Consider the following 15,515-nt stretch of genomic DNA (forward strand, 5'->3'; position numbering starts at 1 on the left):
CACAAGATCTGTTCTCTCTGTTTCTAAAAGCATGAAAAACATTTCAGACTTTCACAACTTTATTTATTCAGTTGGTAGGTGTTTTCTCCAAAAGTATGTATGTGTGTATGTAGGGGAAGCTTGTGTGCGTGCATGTTAGAATAGACACGACATATGGATCATAGAAAATACATATGTGTGAGAGGCATTAGTGAAAAGTTTCCCTCCCATTCTTTTTTTTTTCTTTTTCCAGCATGGCGGGTGCCACTGAGCCACCACTGCACCACCCTCTCCCTCCCATTCTTATTTCCAGGACTCAGTTATCCTATTCAGAGATAACCAATATAACCACTTTCTTGTATTTCCTAATTTATTTTTTTTCCATTTTTTATATTTGGTCTACATTCTAAAATCGATATTGGGTAACTGCAGAGAGATTTTTCCACATCAGAATATAAAAAATCCTTTCATTTGTTTGTACTGACAACTGCATAATATTCCATTGTACGAATGTTCTGCGGTTCAATTAATCAGCCCTCTGTATGGATGGACTCTTAGGTTATTTCTAACCTCTTACAATTACAAACAATGAATAATCTTGTACGTGCAGTCATTTCATATATATCACTTGACATATTCTTAGTTACAAAAGAAGATAACCCAGCCCCAGGAAATGAGGTAACAAAAGAACGTCATGGTAAACTGCCCCTGGCTAAAGAGTTCCCCTTCAGTGAGGAACAGGTCACTTGATGTCTTGGCTCTTCAATTCAGCCAATTCAGCCACCTCCACTCTTCATTGGTCGGTTGCATTCATGTGACACCTCCAGTGCTGCTAGAAGTTTGATATTCACAGAGAAATTACATATCACAACCATGAAAGCCGAAGGAAGGTCCATGTGTTAACAAAAATTCTAATAATCTAGTTATGGTCAATTCAGAATCATGCAGATGGAAAGGACTGGAGTGATCATTTAGCCAAATGGGTCTTTTGATCGGTGAAGACGTTCAGGCGGGTGAGGTAACCAACCTTTCTAAGCAATACTGTGTTGGTGCAGGTTTATAGGAACCAATTGTTTATTTGCAGGAATTTTGTGAGATGTTTGGTAGATAGAATTGGCCATGGTAGAAATATTTTCATTATGAAAATCAGTCAGTGCTACAGATCTGAGCTTTTTCTTCCCCCAAAGAGCTTGTTAAATATTTGCCAGAACTATGTTGTATCTAAGGTTTTTCAACCAGTTCAACGTAAGGACAGGATTTTCCTGGACTATTTAAATATATATTTTCATTCTTTCATTTTTATTGGGCTTTCTAAATTTTAAAAGTACTTTGGTGTATATAGTTACATGTTATTGTCATTTCAGAGAGATCCTTTAAGGTCAGACAGGGATATTATCTTTCCCTGCTCCCTGTCGGAGATGAGGACATTTAAACACATGTAGAGGAAATGTTTTCCCCGAGGATACACAACCAGGTAATGGAATAACCAAAATAGATGCCAGCTCTGCCCAGGACACATTGGACCTTTGGCAAAAGACAAGAACCATTAAGCAAGGACAGAAAGTCAACAATGTGACAGATGCAATGTTGACACTATGGCTTTCTTGTCTGAAATCTGTCAACTGGATCCTGACCTAATAATTAAAAAAAAAAATACTCATGAGCTACTCAGGCCAGATTTAAGAGTCCTGTTTTTAATGAGAGGATCAAATTAATTGTTCTGCCATATCAAAGGCTGGGACAAGGTGTGCTTTTTCTCTGGCTTAATTCACAGGGTGTGGGTTTTAAACTCTGGGCCTGTGTTCATTATTATACCACATGGCACTATATCAATATTCTAGATTGTTTCAGGTAGGACTCATTCAGTCACAAGAGACTATATGTGACCCTGTTGACTGGAACAAAACAAGATCATGTAATTGTAAACTTCAGGGAGTAATCAGGCAACGGTGGATCCAGGGGTTCAAATACTTTATTGGGACATTTATCAGCTCTAAAGACTACCCTTGTGGTCAGATGGTTCCCAGGCTTACAACAGTTCCTCTCAATTTCAATTCTGGCAGGATGGAAGGTTATTTCTTCACAATCTTTCCATAGGAGTTAAGGAATTTAGCTATCTGGCCTCTAAATTACATGACCATCCCTGACCCAATCACTAGGGGGCGGAGAGGGAAGGGAAAGAAGGAGGGAGGAGTGATTTTGGGCCTTATCTCAGTCACATGCTTGCCACTGGAGTCCGGAGTGGAACCAGCTCCACCAAGCCAAGTGGATTGGTGAGGGGGGTGGGGAAGAGGTCACCAAAGAAAATAAGAATTCTGTTATGAGGAAAAATAGGAAAAGAGAGTGTAGCGTAACAATGTTTTTGCATGTTTCAATATCCCCCAACTCTTCAACTTTGTCAGCAATTACGCACATTTTTGCATGTACTCTCTCAGCTCTGTGCCCTTAAGTCATCTTTCCCCAAGGTTAACTCTGTGAGAGCTTGTGACCAGAGAAACAAATATTAAGAAACAGTTAACTTTGTTAGCAACATGTGCGTGCCCTTTCTTGGCTCTGTGCTCTCTTTGTCTGTGCCCACTGTAAAATCCTGTTCCCCCCTCCCTTTCAATGTAGAACTCTTTCACACCGAGCTTTGTATTGGCTGCCATCAGCGCAACCTGACTCCTAGATTAATTTCTTTCTTCACTCCTGTCAGCTCCTATAACAAAGGTTGATGAAAAAGTCCATGCCTGGTGTTTTCTTTGAACTCTTGGCCGAGAAAACCCCTTTGGGCCAGGACAGAGGGGGATAGATGCTGGGCAGACAAAAATCAACAGATTCCCACTATATAGGAGCTCAATAGATACTTGCTGAATGAATATATAAATGAATGAATGAAAGATTATGGCAACTAAATCATGGTTTTGTTTTGTTGTTGTTTTTAACCTTTTTACTCCCTGATAATCTCAATTTTTAAAATGTTAGACTAGTTGTTTTTCTGTCTCTTCCTTTTCTGGTGATACTTATAAAACACCTCCATAACTCCAAAAACAGAGGGCTTTACAGGTAGACTCATAGATGTGCCCCAAGGAAAGCCCCAAGAGCTAATAATCCTCCATCAATCCCAGTAGGTGTCAAAATTCTACCAGCTCTCTGTTAACAGGAGGCAAGTGGGATTTTTCTGATGTCCTGTAATCTAGATAAGACCTAGCACAAATATCAAGAAAAGGCAAAAAGTCACTAAAAAATTGTGGTCAAGCACTTCCCTTCAGTTAGGAGTTGGCAGAGAATGCTCACCTAGCAGCAGCCCTACCTCCCCTTCATTTCCTTTCCAAGCTATATAAGACAGGGAGTTGGAGTCTTTGTATTACCATTGTGAGTTCTTCAAATCCCTCTCCTAATATTCATTTTGAAGTCTATAAGAGAAATTTGTTAGGGCAACATTCCAGTTCCTGTTTTGACCACACCTCACATCTCCCCAACCCACTCCATTTACCCTTCCCTGACTAAGCCAAGTTTTCCAATCAGCAATTAAACCTCTTAACACTTTCCTACTTTACTGTCTTTTTTTCTCCTGCCTCTTTTTGCTTAAAATGGGCTCAGCCCCAGTACTCTCTCTGCCTTCTGGGGGAAATAGCATCTCCTCTCCAAAGTCCCCGCTCAAATACCAATTATTTCAGAAGTTTCCCCAGGAGGAGGACATTTCTCCACTTTGGGTCTCCTACAGGATTTTATTTTTACTTTCCTGTAGCACTTGCCACATTCTGCAGGGTCAAGTGCTACACGCATTATTTATGCTACCAGATAACAGGCCCCTGAGGTGCTGGGCATCCCCTAAGTCAGAGTTTCCGTTCAGTGGGCCCTAGCTAACTCTGGTCAGATTGAGTTGTAGCCAAACAACTGGTTTTAGAATATTAATGTGTGTCTTGTGTTTGCTGCTTTATGGAAACAAAAAAGATTATGAACCATTGAGGGTTTTTTTTTTTTAACTGATTGCATTTTCCCTCTCTCATTCCAAGAGAGTAGTCAGGCTTTGTGTTCCCTTGCCTGAGGAGCCAAAGACATTGTTCCAGCATAACCTCTCCTCTCCTTTCCTCCTGGCTTTTGTTTTATTAAAAACCTATAGTGATTGGGCAGGCGATGGTGACACAGTGACAGAGTTCTCGCCTGCCATGCCAGAGACCTGGGTTCAGTTGGCGGTGCCTGCCCACGCCAAAAACAAAAAAACAAAACCCTTTACTGATTGAAGAGATTATGGTAGGTGTTCAGAGGTTGGCATGTGGCTCCTTAATGCCTTTGTGGGTGGTAGTTGGGTGGAAAAGGACATTCTGCACTCTGGAAGAGAGTTTGTGGTTGCTTGTAGTAGGAATCTGTGTCCCATTCCCTGGAAGTCTTTCAAAAAGAGTGAATTTATGGTGTCCCTAGGAAGGCTGGATTCTGGGCACCAGTTCATCTAGCCTTGGCACTAAGCAGATTCCTTCAAGGGACCAATCAGATTTAAGCAAGGAGCATATCAGTGATGACCAAAATAAACTAAAGCCTACAGGTATTTACTTTCTCGGCATCCAGTAAATCTGAATTCTTGGGTAATCCTGAGAGCAGGAAGGAACTCCCTTCAATAAAAACTAAAACCGAATTTCCCACCAGTCCAGTAGGATGCTGGCCAAGAGTTGAAATTAATTTGATTCACAGAAAATAAAGTAATGTGGCTTTCGGTTTTGGATAAGATCCTAGCTAATACAGCAAGCTGAATGCTGAATTAAAAGGAGATTTTTTCAAAGCTGGATTCCAATTCATAGGCTTGCACTCCATGGGACCCCATGACAAGAAGCTTCTAAGTCAAAAAAGGTCCAAATCATGAGCAAAAGAGCACAGATATTGTAAAAGAAGAAAATGATATCCAAGTATGAGATGAGCCACTGCAATCTCTTGGATACACCTATCTCATCTCCTGAAAATGTGCACTCCTGTATTGTTAATATTATAAAACAGTTATTCTTGGTTCTGGCACCCAGCAGGCACTTAACAGAGGTTAAAAATGTACATAGTCATCAACAAATAGTAGTTAAGTATCTCTTGTAAACATGTTAAACATAAAGCCTGCAAGTCTTCAGAAGAGAAGAGCTGAATAAGTGTTATGATGTCTTGGTATTTTGGAATTTTTGATGACAGTAAAAAATTGGGAAAAACTATGATTTAAAAAGTGCAAGCAGTTTCTGAGCTTACTTTTGTGAAAGGCTATCCTTTTGTTCTTGGCAAAATATCTTCAGATGCCTCTTACATGAATATAAATCAAGGAGCCTCTCATTGGTTTTGGGAAAATTGTGATGTCATCTTTTACCGCTCTACAGATGTTGAGATATGTGAAGTATCTTGAGTATTTATATGAACTGGATTTATGTCTCTGCACATTTTTTAATTACTTTGGAATAAATGGATCTTTTCTCCATATGGGCTGTGTGTGTGTGTGTGTGTTCAAGTTGAAGCCCACAGCTGCAGATATCTAAAGGAAGACAAGGCACGCTCATGTTCACCTCACTGTGCAGAAGAGACTTTGAAAAGGAACTAGCGTGGCTTGGAATGACCTTGTAGGCATTCTTCTCTAAGTGTTTTCCAGACTGAAAAAGCCAAACTTTGGGAGGGTATTGATGTTGGACTGTTTTGTGTCTTACTAGAGCCAAATGGCTAGACCACATCCTGGTGTGGGTGGAGAGGGAAGGCTTTACCTGAAGGGAGTGCCTGTTTCCTCTCAGCCATTTTAAAGCAGGAAGATTCTGGTTGAGGGAATAAGGAAGACATTGGCTATAGACTGGAAGGAGGAGAAAAATGCCTTCTTCTTCCCCAGTGGAAAGGTATAAGATATGGAGATAGCTTGAGAACTTCTGTAGAGGGAGTAGGGCAATTTTTTTTTTAATGCATAGAGGCAGGGTAGGGGCACAACTCTGAGGTGACCCTTTAAGAGACCCCAGACCATGCCAGAACCAGGGCTTCTGAGAAAACAGCTTAGCAGTACTGTGAGTCTCTATATAATAGCTCATTTCATTGTGCCCAACCCTTTAGTTATATCTTCTTCATTTTGACTTGGTCTTTGCAGGCCTATGAGGAATCAAGGGAAGGCTCAGATTGGAGCCATCAAGGGGCTACAGTGTTCTCTTCCAAACACCAGATTTGGAGGTGCCCAAGCCCTGGTGCCCTGGGCTAGGCAGCAAGGAGAAACAGAGGGGACTTGTTGTACACATCTGAGTCAGCATGCTGGGCATTCTCACAATAAGCTGGGGTTCCTTTGAAAGGGCTATGTTCCAATATCATGCTGGTGGGACCTTGAAATTTTTCATGAGGACATTTAATAACAGTATGATGATCTATGGTTTCAGGTTAACAAGAGCTGGACATTGGGTTTTTTATATGAACAGCATCTCCAGCTGAGATAGGCCACCTAACCAAGAAGCTCTCACTTTGTGTCCTCTAGCTCCACTTTTCCATGAGGCTTTTCTACTCCAATTCCTGCTGCCACCACATGGCCCAGTCCCAGGGAGTGCTGCTTCCCTGCCAATACTTTGGTTGAAGCAAGGATAAAGGTGGTCTCCTTGAACCTTTTAAGCATGTTGTTATTTCATTCGAAAATAAGTTAACTCATACTAAAATGCATGCATTTTCAATTTTACCTAAAAAATATGTATAAACAAATACTGAACTCTAGTTATTTATAAAAAGCTGAATTTGCAGTGGGGGGGACCTGTGTCTGAGAATTTTCATAAGAAGATATTGGCAAAATACATCACACACAAAAAATACATTACAGAAAATACAAAGTTTTTCAATATGCAGATCCTGATCCTGCAATATCTTCAGCCCAGGGTTAGGACAATTTCACAAACTTCTCCTTCAGATTCGTTTTTACTTCAGTCCAGCCTATCTTCACAAGTCAAGTGTTATCTTATTCTCTACCACACCACCTTGATGCCCATTTCTATATCTTTCTCATTTCCATACTGAAGGATAGACTTTCTTCAGAGTTAGTCAACTATCCTGAGTAGATTGATACACAAAAAATGACTGTATAGACCCACAACCCCATAAGCAATGGCTTAGATGATGTGTCTTTTTACGATGGGAATTAAGAGGAAGACAATTTATTTTACATTCTACTACTCTTTGTGGAAGATTATATTTTCCAAAGTGATCACAGCAATATTTCTGGTTCCGTGTGTTCTTCCAGAACCTTTCCATTCCCCAGCTAGGGAAAGAGTCAATTTTTCCTTTCCTTGAATGTGGGTGGGACTTATGACTTCCTCAATGAATAGAACGTGGCAGAGAAGTGATGGTGTGTGATTTTCAAGTGTAGGGTAGAAAAGGCCATACAGCATCTACCGCTTTCTCTCTCTCTTTCCATGCACACTGTGGGAACAAAGTGACCATGCCCTGAGAAAGCCCAAACTACCCCACACAGAGAGACCACATGCAGAGGCCCATGTAAAGAGCAATTGAGACCTCTGGCCAACAGCCAGAATTAGCTGCCTGCCATGTGAATAAATGAGGTTTCAGATAATTCCTGTGCCAGCCTTCCAGTCAGCCAGCTGAGGCCACAGACATTACAGAGCAGAAAAGAAAAACTTTCCCCTCTGTGCCCTGTTTGAATTCTTGACCCTCATAATTGTGAACACAGTAAATTCTTTATACCATTATATTTGGGATAATTTGTCACCCGGCCATAGTAACTAGAACACTCTGGTAGGTTGGTGATACAGCTATGAATTGAATCCATGTTTATTTTCTTTGTGGAATTTACACTCCCATATTTCTTTCATTCCTTTCACAGCTGCATATACTGTAGAGGTTTCAAGGAGGCCTGAGTTTGGAAACAGTTGAGAGATACTCTTATGAGCCAGACATATAGAATTGAAAATATAATCTTTATTACTGATATTACTGACTGGTGAACATGACTTTAGAGCTATAGCAAAGCAAGTTTGCTAATATCTTACCCCTCAACCGGACATCCTCACTCATCCAGGTATGGGCTCAATTGGATAATTGACCCCCACTCCCCATTCTCTCTCCCGAGGGCAGACCTGTTGTTGAAAGGCAGAGAAGCGTCTCTAGTAATACAGACGTAGGGACTGAGAGAGGATACCCATTGTCTTCTCCTTTTCCACCCAACTTCCTTTTCCACCCAACAAAACGAGGGGTGGGGAAAGAGACCAGCAGTGTTAGTCCAGCCAAGCAACTTCTACATGGAAGGTGAACCTCTCACCATACTATTAGTAAATATTTATGATGTTTCTTTCAGTTGTTTTCTACTTTAGCCTTGTCCTAAGCAAAACTTCCCATGAATTCAGAGGCTTGATTTGCTAATTTTACATAACTTTCTAATACACATTAATATAAATGCTTAACTATTAAAATTGTTTGTCCATGTATGACTTAAAATAAGTTCACATATTTCAGTGGATATTTTCCACACTTGGGGAAAGGATACCACGGGAAATGACACACTTAATTAAGCACCAACTCAGGAATATGCACAATTCAATCTTTGGTCAAAGGCAAATATGAGGCCTGAAAACTTATATTAAATGAAAAAAAGAGAAATGATTACATTTTACTATTTTTTCAGTAGTATAAATCTACGTAAAAAGGTAATAGAAAGATTCATGAACATGGAACTAGAATGATATTGTATTATAATGGGGTCTCCTGATTTTTTCAGTAATTGCAGGTCCTTGGGCATAATTCAGAATGGATCTTTATTATTTTGAATTCTGAACTTGGTGCAGTATTTCCCACCTGCCGGTCTAATAGCTTCTAACATAGATTTTTGTTGCCTTGCATGGGGTCCCTCCTCTACCACGGCAATAAAAATTTCCGCTTGATTCCTCTCTCCCCCTTCTTCCATCAGACTTCGCCTGCTGCAGGAAGTCAGTAAGGGTCCATGGCAGGGTAGGGGCTACAATGTTCTGGTTTGCTAATGGTGGTCCCTTAGGGTTGTTTCCTTGAATAATTTAAATGTGAAATTGAAAAAAAAAGCGAAACAAAACATCTTCTTTCACCCCAAGCACCAGGACCTGAGTGTCTCTCATTTTGGTTCCTTCTGTGTTATACTGTTACATTTCATTTTTTCAGAACTCCCTCAAAGAAAAAAAGAGGATGGAATCTGGAAGTCAGCCAGGCCGCAGAAGGAAGAAGCAGTGGCAGCAGGAGCAAGACAGTGCTCTGTTCTACCATTGGCCTTTGTTCACCCAGAGGGGCCCGACTCCGAAGATTAGATAACTGTGTCACAGAGGCCACTGTCTAAAAAAGGGCAGAAACAGTTATGAAAGCAGCTCCAGCTAAAGCAACTCTGAAAGCAAGGAAAGACTTCTGAAACTTGGTAACACCATGCCTCTCTCCAATATTACTAAATAGCTGATGCACTCTGTTACATGTCACACTTTCATCAAGTGGGGAAGTTTGTTAAAAATCTGGTTGTCTGCACAAAAAAAGGGGCCCTGCCCTGATCGAGATGGCAGCGTGAGATGCTTCAGGGCTCCATCTCCCATAGAAGCTTTTTACAACCAGCAAGAATTGGAAAAAGCACCTTTTTCAAGGCTCCAGAAAGCAATTAAAGAACTGCAGTAGCAAGACTAGAGTTGAATCAGGAGAAAACGACTGAAAAGTGGTAGGATCTCCTAGTGCCCTGGCTGGACCCTCTCCCACCCAGCCCTCACACTCCTATGTAGATCCCTGGACCTGATTCCTGAGGGAGCAGAGTACCCGCATGCACATAAAAGGGCATATATGCCTGGCCCAATTTTGTCTGGGGGTGGCCTGAAGGACTTACTGGCTCATAACTTGTCCCTGCATGTAGAAGGCTAGAAGGCTCTCACCAAGCTCTTCTACACAAAGCTGCAGGGAAACAGTCAAGGTGTGCTGCTTGGGGCGAGGAATTACAGGTGGTAAGGCATAAAATGCAGTGCTGGGACTATGAGAAAACTGTTTCCAAAGGGAAGAAAGACATTTCAAAGTGTGTAAACTTGGGAATTCTTAGGGCCCCACATGCATGCCCAAGACAAGATGGCATGCGCAGAAAGGATCAGGGAGAATCCCCACCCCTACCCCACGCTTTGGCCCGGAACTGTTCTCCAAACTCATTGTATGGATAAGACCCATTTATGGATAAATGTCCCACATTTAACAAAAGACCAAGATGCTCAACAAACTCCCAAAAGGATTTTGGAACCCAAAAAAGACCCAAACCATGCCATGCTATACGCAAACTGTCAAATGCAGAAGATAGAGAATTCTGAAAGCTCCAAGAGCGAAGTGAAAATGTTACATACAAGGGACCCTCAATAAGTGCTGATTTCTTATTGGAAACAGTGTAGGTAAGAAAGCAGTGGGATGACATATTTATAGGGCTGAAAGTAAAAAATTCCCAACAAGAATTCAATATCTGGCAAAACTGTCTTTCAAAAAGAGGGTAAGCAACTCTGCAGGTGAAATCATTTCCCTTCCATCTACGACATGATGTCCAGTGGTGAAAATCTCCCTGGTGATATGGGAGATGACTCCCAGGGATGAGTCTGGCCCTGGCACTGTGGGATCAACAATTCCATCCTGACCAAAAGTGGGGAAAGAAGTGTGATTAATAAAGTATCAGTGGCAGAGAGAATTTAAATAGAGTCGAGAGGCTACTCCTGAGGTCACTTATGCAAGCTTCAATTAGACATTACTATTTATTATAACCTGCCAAACCCCAACCGGGACCATTCCAGCTAATCCTAAAGAACACCTAGGGCAATATATAAGAATCCACAAGGGTCCCATGCTAGAGTAACTTTCCAGAAACCTACAATCTCCAGATGGGTCGTTGGACCAGATATGTGCTGAAACCTAGAGGGCACAGCCTCTCCAGAACATCAGATATTTCCATCTCCCTACCCCATATTAGGGACAGACCCTTCCAATATGAAGAAGTTAGAATGCCCATAGCCCAAACACCCTAAAGAGAAGGATGGAAAGATGATGATAGTGGTGTTATACAGAGAAGATAGAATTTAACAAATGAATATGATTGCTGAATCATTAAACTGATAGCTCTTTTAGACTCTAGTATTTTAGAGTAGCTGGAAGTAAAAAACTAAAATTATGGAATTTCAAACTCTGAAATATGTTCTACAATTAACTGTGGTGCTGTGCTTTGAAATTTATTGCTTTTTTGTATATATGTTATTTTTCACAAAAAAGAAAGGAAAAAGTCGATTGTGGTGATAAAAAAATATTTAAGCCTTCTAACCTCCAATGTTCTGGAGCAGCAAGAAGGAAAAATTTGAGAGGATCGTATGGTAGCCCATGGCAAACTCTGGAATCTGTCCTGTTGACAGTTGTTGAAGATTACTTTGAAAACTATTGCTTTTTTATTTCTTTACTTTGTATATATTTTATACTATACAATAAAAAAGTTTTTAAAAAATGAGGGAAAGATTAAAACATTCTCAGATAAATAAAAGCTGAGGGAGTTTGTCACCATTAGACCAACCCTACAAGAGCTACAAAACAGAGTTCTGCAAGATGAAAGTATAAGACACTAGACAATGGATCAAAGTCACATGAAGAACAAAGATCTCCAGTGGGGTTAATAATGGGTAAATATATATGCCAGTAACTATTATACTTCTAACATAAATTTTTGTTGCCTTGCATGTGTTTGTAACTCCACTTTTTACTTCCTATAGGATTGAAAAGGCAGTTGCATAAAATGTAATGATAAATGGGTTGTTTTGAACTCCATTGTATAAACATGTATTTTGTGACAAGAGCTACATAAAGTGGGTATGGAAGGTATAGTTTTGTGTATTATTAAAGTTAAGTTCGCTATAGTAAATGAGACTGTTACAGATTTTGGATGTTAAATTTAAGCCTCATGGTAACTATAAAGAAAATATTGAAGAATATACAAGCTCATAGAGTCAGAAATTACTGAGTACAGGTTGCCTGGGATGGAAAGGAGCAGATGGAATGGGAAGTTAATGCAAAATGGGTGTAGGGTTTCTATCTAGGGGGATGGGAAAATCTTAGTAATAGAAGGTGGTGAGGATACTGTAATATTGTGAATGTGATTAACTCCATTTAATAGTTCTATCTCCCTACCCTGAGAGTACTTCAGATGGTAAAGTTTATGTTGTATATATGTCCCCATAATTTAAGAAAAGAAACAACTAAAGAGACAATGACATTTAAATGCAATACATGATCCTGGATGGGATCTAGCAAGGGAGGAGAAAAGGCTCAAAGGCATATTATTAGGACGTGAAAAAATTGGAATATAGTCTGTAAACTTTATGACAGTGTTAAATTGTTTGAAATAACTGCACTTAAGGTTGTTACATAAGTGAATATCCTTGTTTTTAGGAAATGTACAAGACAGTATTAAGTGTTCAAGGAGCATGATGTATATAGCATACACTCAAATGTTCAAAAAATGGATTGCTAAATAGCTAGACAGACAGAGAGAGAGATGGACTGATATACTGATGATAGATAGAATGATAGAGCAAATATGGCAAAATGTTAAAAATGGTGGATCTGGGTATCTTGGGGAGTACTGGTACATTGAAGTTCTCTGAATAGGGTTTGTATTATTTTTGCAACTGTCCTTTAAATTTGAGAGTATTTCAAATAAAAAGTTTAAAAAAAACTTCAGTTTTCTGGGCCCACCCCCAGAGAGTCCAATCTGTGACTCTGGAATGAGGACTAGAAATCTTTACTTTTAATAAATTTTCCTAGAACCCCAGGACATTCTGATGCAGAGGGTCTAGAGAACACACTTGAAACACCACTTTCATGACTATAACTGGGAGTTTACATTCTGCCATAATGCATATACCTAAACTATTTCTTAGTAACTCTCATGTATTTTAATCTGTTTCTTTTTCTTGACTGTTTCCCAGTCTGTGCCACAGCTTTAGTCTAAGAGGAAAAGACAGAACATTGAATAAAGTGACCTGAGTGCTAACCCTTCTCTGCTTCCAACTTGTAATGATAAATCTGGCTGGTAACTTCTTTTCTATAGAATGTCAAGATTCCTGGATTTGCCAAGGATTTAGTGACAGGTAAAAGGGAGACCTAATATTCTGGGATTGGGTCCCCCACACTCCCAACTCATGCAGCAACCAAATTTTACTTTGAAAATCACTTCTGTGTTTTAGAATTCCAATATTGCTTTTGTTTCGGCAGGAGAGAGACTGCAGAAATTTTTCTAAAATCCACAGATTCTGTAATCTTTAAAGTCTAGTATTTATTGTTCTAGAAACTCTGGATCCTATCCATGGCAGAAGTCACTCCTTGTGAGATTTTCAGACCCTCTTACCCCCACTCCTAATTTATAGTGGCTACTTTTATCAGATGGAGAGGAAGGATTCGCTTCTGGGAAGCACAATGGACGAAGAGCCAGCGTAAGCTCTGGGACACAAAGTGGGCAACCTAGGCGTCATGGCAATCAGTGCTTTCCTGGAGGATCCACTCAAGAGTCATTTAAACCTAATTATCGAGAAGGATGATGCTTTATCCACTTCTGCTGAAACTCCATCAGGGTTACAGCTTCCTCTCCATTTCACAACTGCCCCACCATTCACCTGCCAGTGATGGCCCTGAAAAACAATAAACTCTGTCTAGAGGACATCTCAAACATTTAAAAGGTACAGTTCTACTCTGAGAGGCATCACTGTCATCTCAGGACAAGGTAAGATAATCCAAGTTCTTTCTGTCTGTTCAAGGACAATGTGCTATTGCTCTGGTGGGATGCCTTTGGACTTGGCAGCCAGAGTGGCATGATCAGCAAACAAGGAAGGCTTCCTCCCAAACTGGAAAGTGGTAGCCATGTCCAAGCATAGCAACTTGCTAACCATAGTTCATCCTTTGGTCAGAAGGATTAAGGCACTGAAATCTTTAATTTCTTACTTTAACTGAAAATCCTCAGAGTACCCTTTGCATTCCTGTGGATAAATGAGGAATATCAGTGCAAAGAAATGCCCAGTATCTCTGGACATGTTGGAAGACACAATGCACCTGCCCAGATTGTCAGAATCTGCCAGGAAGTGCTCTATACCCTGTATCAAACATATTCTCTGCAGATCACAGCCTGGTAGCCACAAGCATTTACCTGACCCTGGACTAGCTTGTCCCCACAGCTGCTCTAGTCATCTCTTGGCTAAAAGTACCCATAGAAGCATAGTCACCAACAGAGAAAACTAATAGATACAAGCCATATATATTGAACCTTGTAGTAGTTAGGTTCAGATGTCAGCTTGACAAGATGAAGGTGCCTAGTTCTGTTGCTGTGGACACGAGCCAATGGTACATGAACCGCATCTGTTGCTCAATATATCTGTAGTCGGCTAGGAGGCGTGCCTGCTGCAATGAATGATATTTGATTTAACTGGCTGGTGCTTAAATGAGAGAGCTCAACATAGCACAGCTCAGACAGCTCAGCATACCTCATCTCAGCACTCGCAGTTCAGCCCAGGTCTTTGGAGATGCAGAAAGACATCACCATGGGGAAAGTTGTTGGAACCCAGAGGCCTGGAGAGAAGGCCAGCAGAGACCATCCTGTGCCTTCCCACATAAGAAAGAACCTCAGTTGAAAGTTAGCTGCCTTTCCTCTGAGGAACTAATAAAATAAATCTCCTTTTATTAAAAGCCAATCTGTCTCTGGTGTATTGCATTCCAGCAGCTAGCAAACTAGAACAAACCTGGTGATATATAATTAAAACATTTTATACATAACACAATAAACTGCCTAAATATCAGGAGACTTATTATGAAATTGAGCTTCATGGTTAAATAATTTGCAGAAAAAGTCTGCTTTTGGGGGAAAGCTGAGAAAATGAATTAATTATTTATTAAACAGACATTTTTGGTCCCACTTAGATGCCAGACCTTGTGTTAGGACTTATAGCAAATCCAAACAGGATCTGGCCTCCACCCTGAACAGGTAGGAGCATATGACATACATGATAACTATCAAACCAATAAAAATAATAATAGACATCATGAAAGAGATATCAACCAATGCTGTGTTGATCGACAGTGGGGAGCTCTTCTGCCTAAAGGATAGGTAGGAATTTTACTGTTAGACCTGAAGGGTAGGATATTAGTGGAAAAGAATGGCTCACAGAAGCCAAGGCTCGCATGCCCCATATAATTATGGAGGCTTTACCTTTAGGAAAAGTGTGAATCCTATATTTCTTGAGGATAGACTGGGAGTGAAAGGCTGAGAACTTTGGGCTCAATTCTGGAAGCAATGTAGACTCATCAAAATAGAACAGTTTTACAGTCAATCAGAACTGAACGTTAGAAAATAGTACCTGGGTCTTGATGTGTGCAGGGTTGGAGAAAGTAAAGAACAGAAGATAGAAATGCCCATCTGTAGGCCTCTGCTGGAGTTTGGCAGAAAGATCGGGACTAGGAGTTGGCAATGGAAATGGACAGAAGGCAAGGGATGATGGAGCAGTTGCTGAGACAGAGTCCATGGAACTTGGCCATGGATAGGCTGGAGGAAGTAAATGATCAAAGATGAC

The 15,515-nt window shown here is 40.5% G+C and overlaps 1 pseudogene; it reads left to right on the forward strand.

Moving 5' to 3' along the window:
- The first annotated feature begins 958 nt into the window (after nucleotides 1-958).
- Nucleotides 959-15,515, forward strand: part of LOC143665154 (phosphatidylinositol-3-phosphate phosphatase MTMR1-like) — an 80,817-nt pseudogene continuing 66,260 nt past the window's right edge.

The sequence above is a fragment of the Tamandua tetradactyla genome, chromosome 21, assembly GCF_023851605.1.
Source record: "Tamandua tetradactyla isolate mTamTet1 chromosome 21, mTamTet1.pri, whole genome shotgun sequence".
NCBI classification, from domain to species: Eukaryota; Metazoa; Chordata; class Mammalia; order Pilosa; family Myrmecophagidae; genus Tamandua; species Tamandua tetradactyla.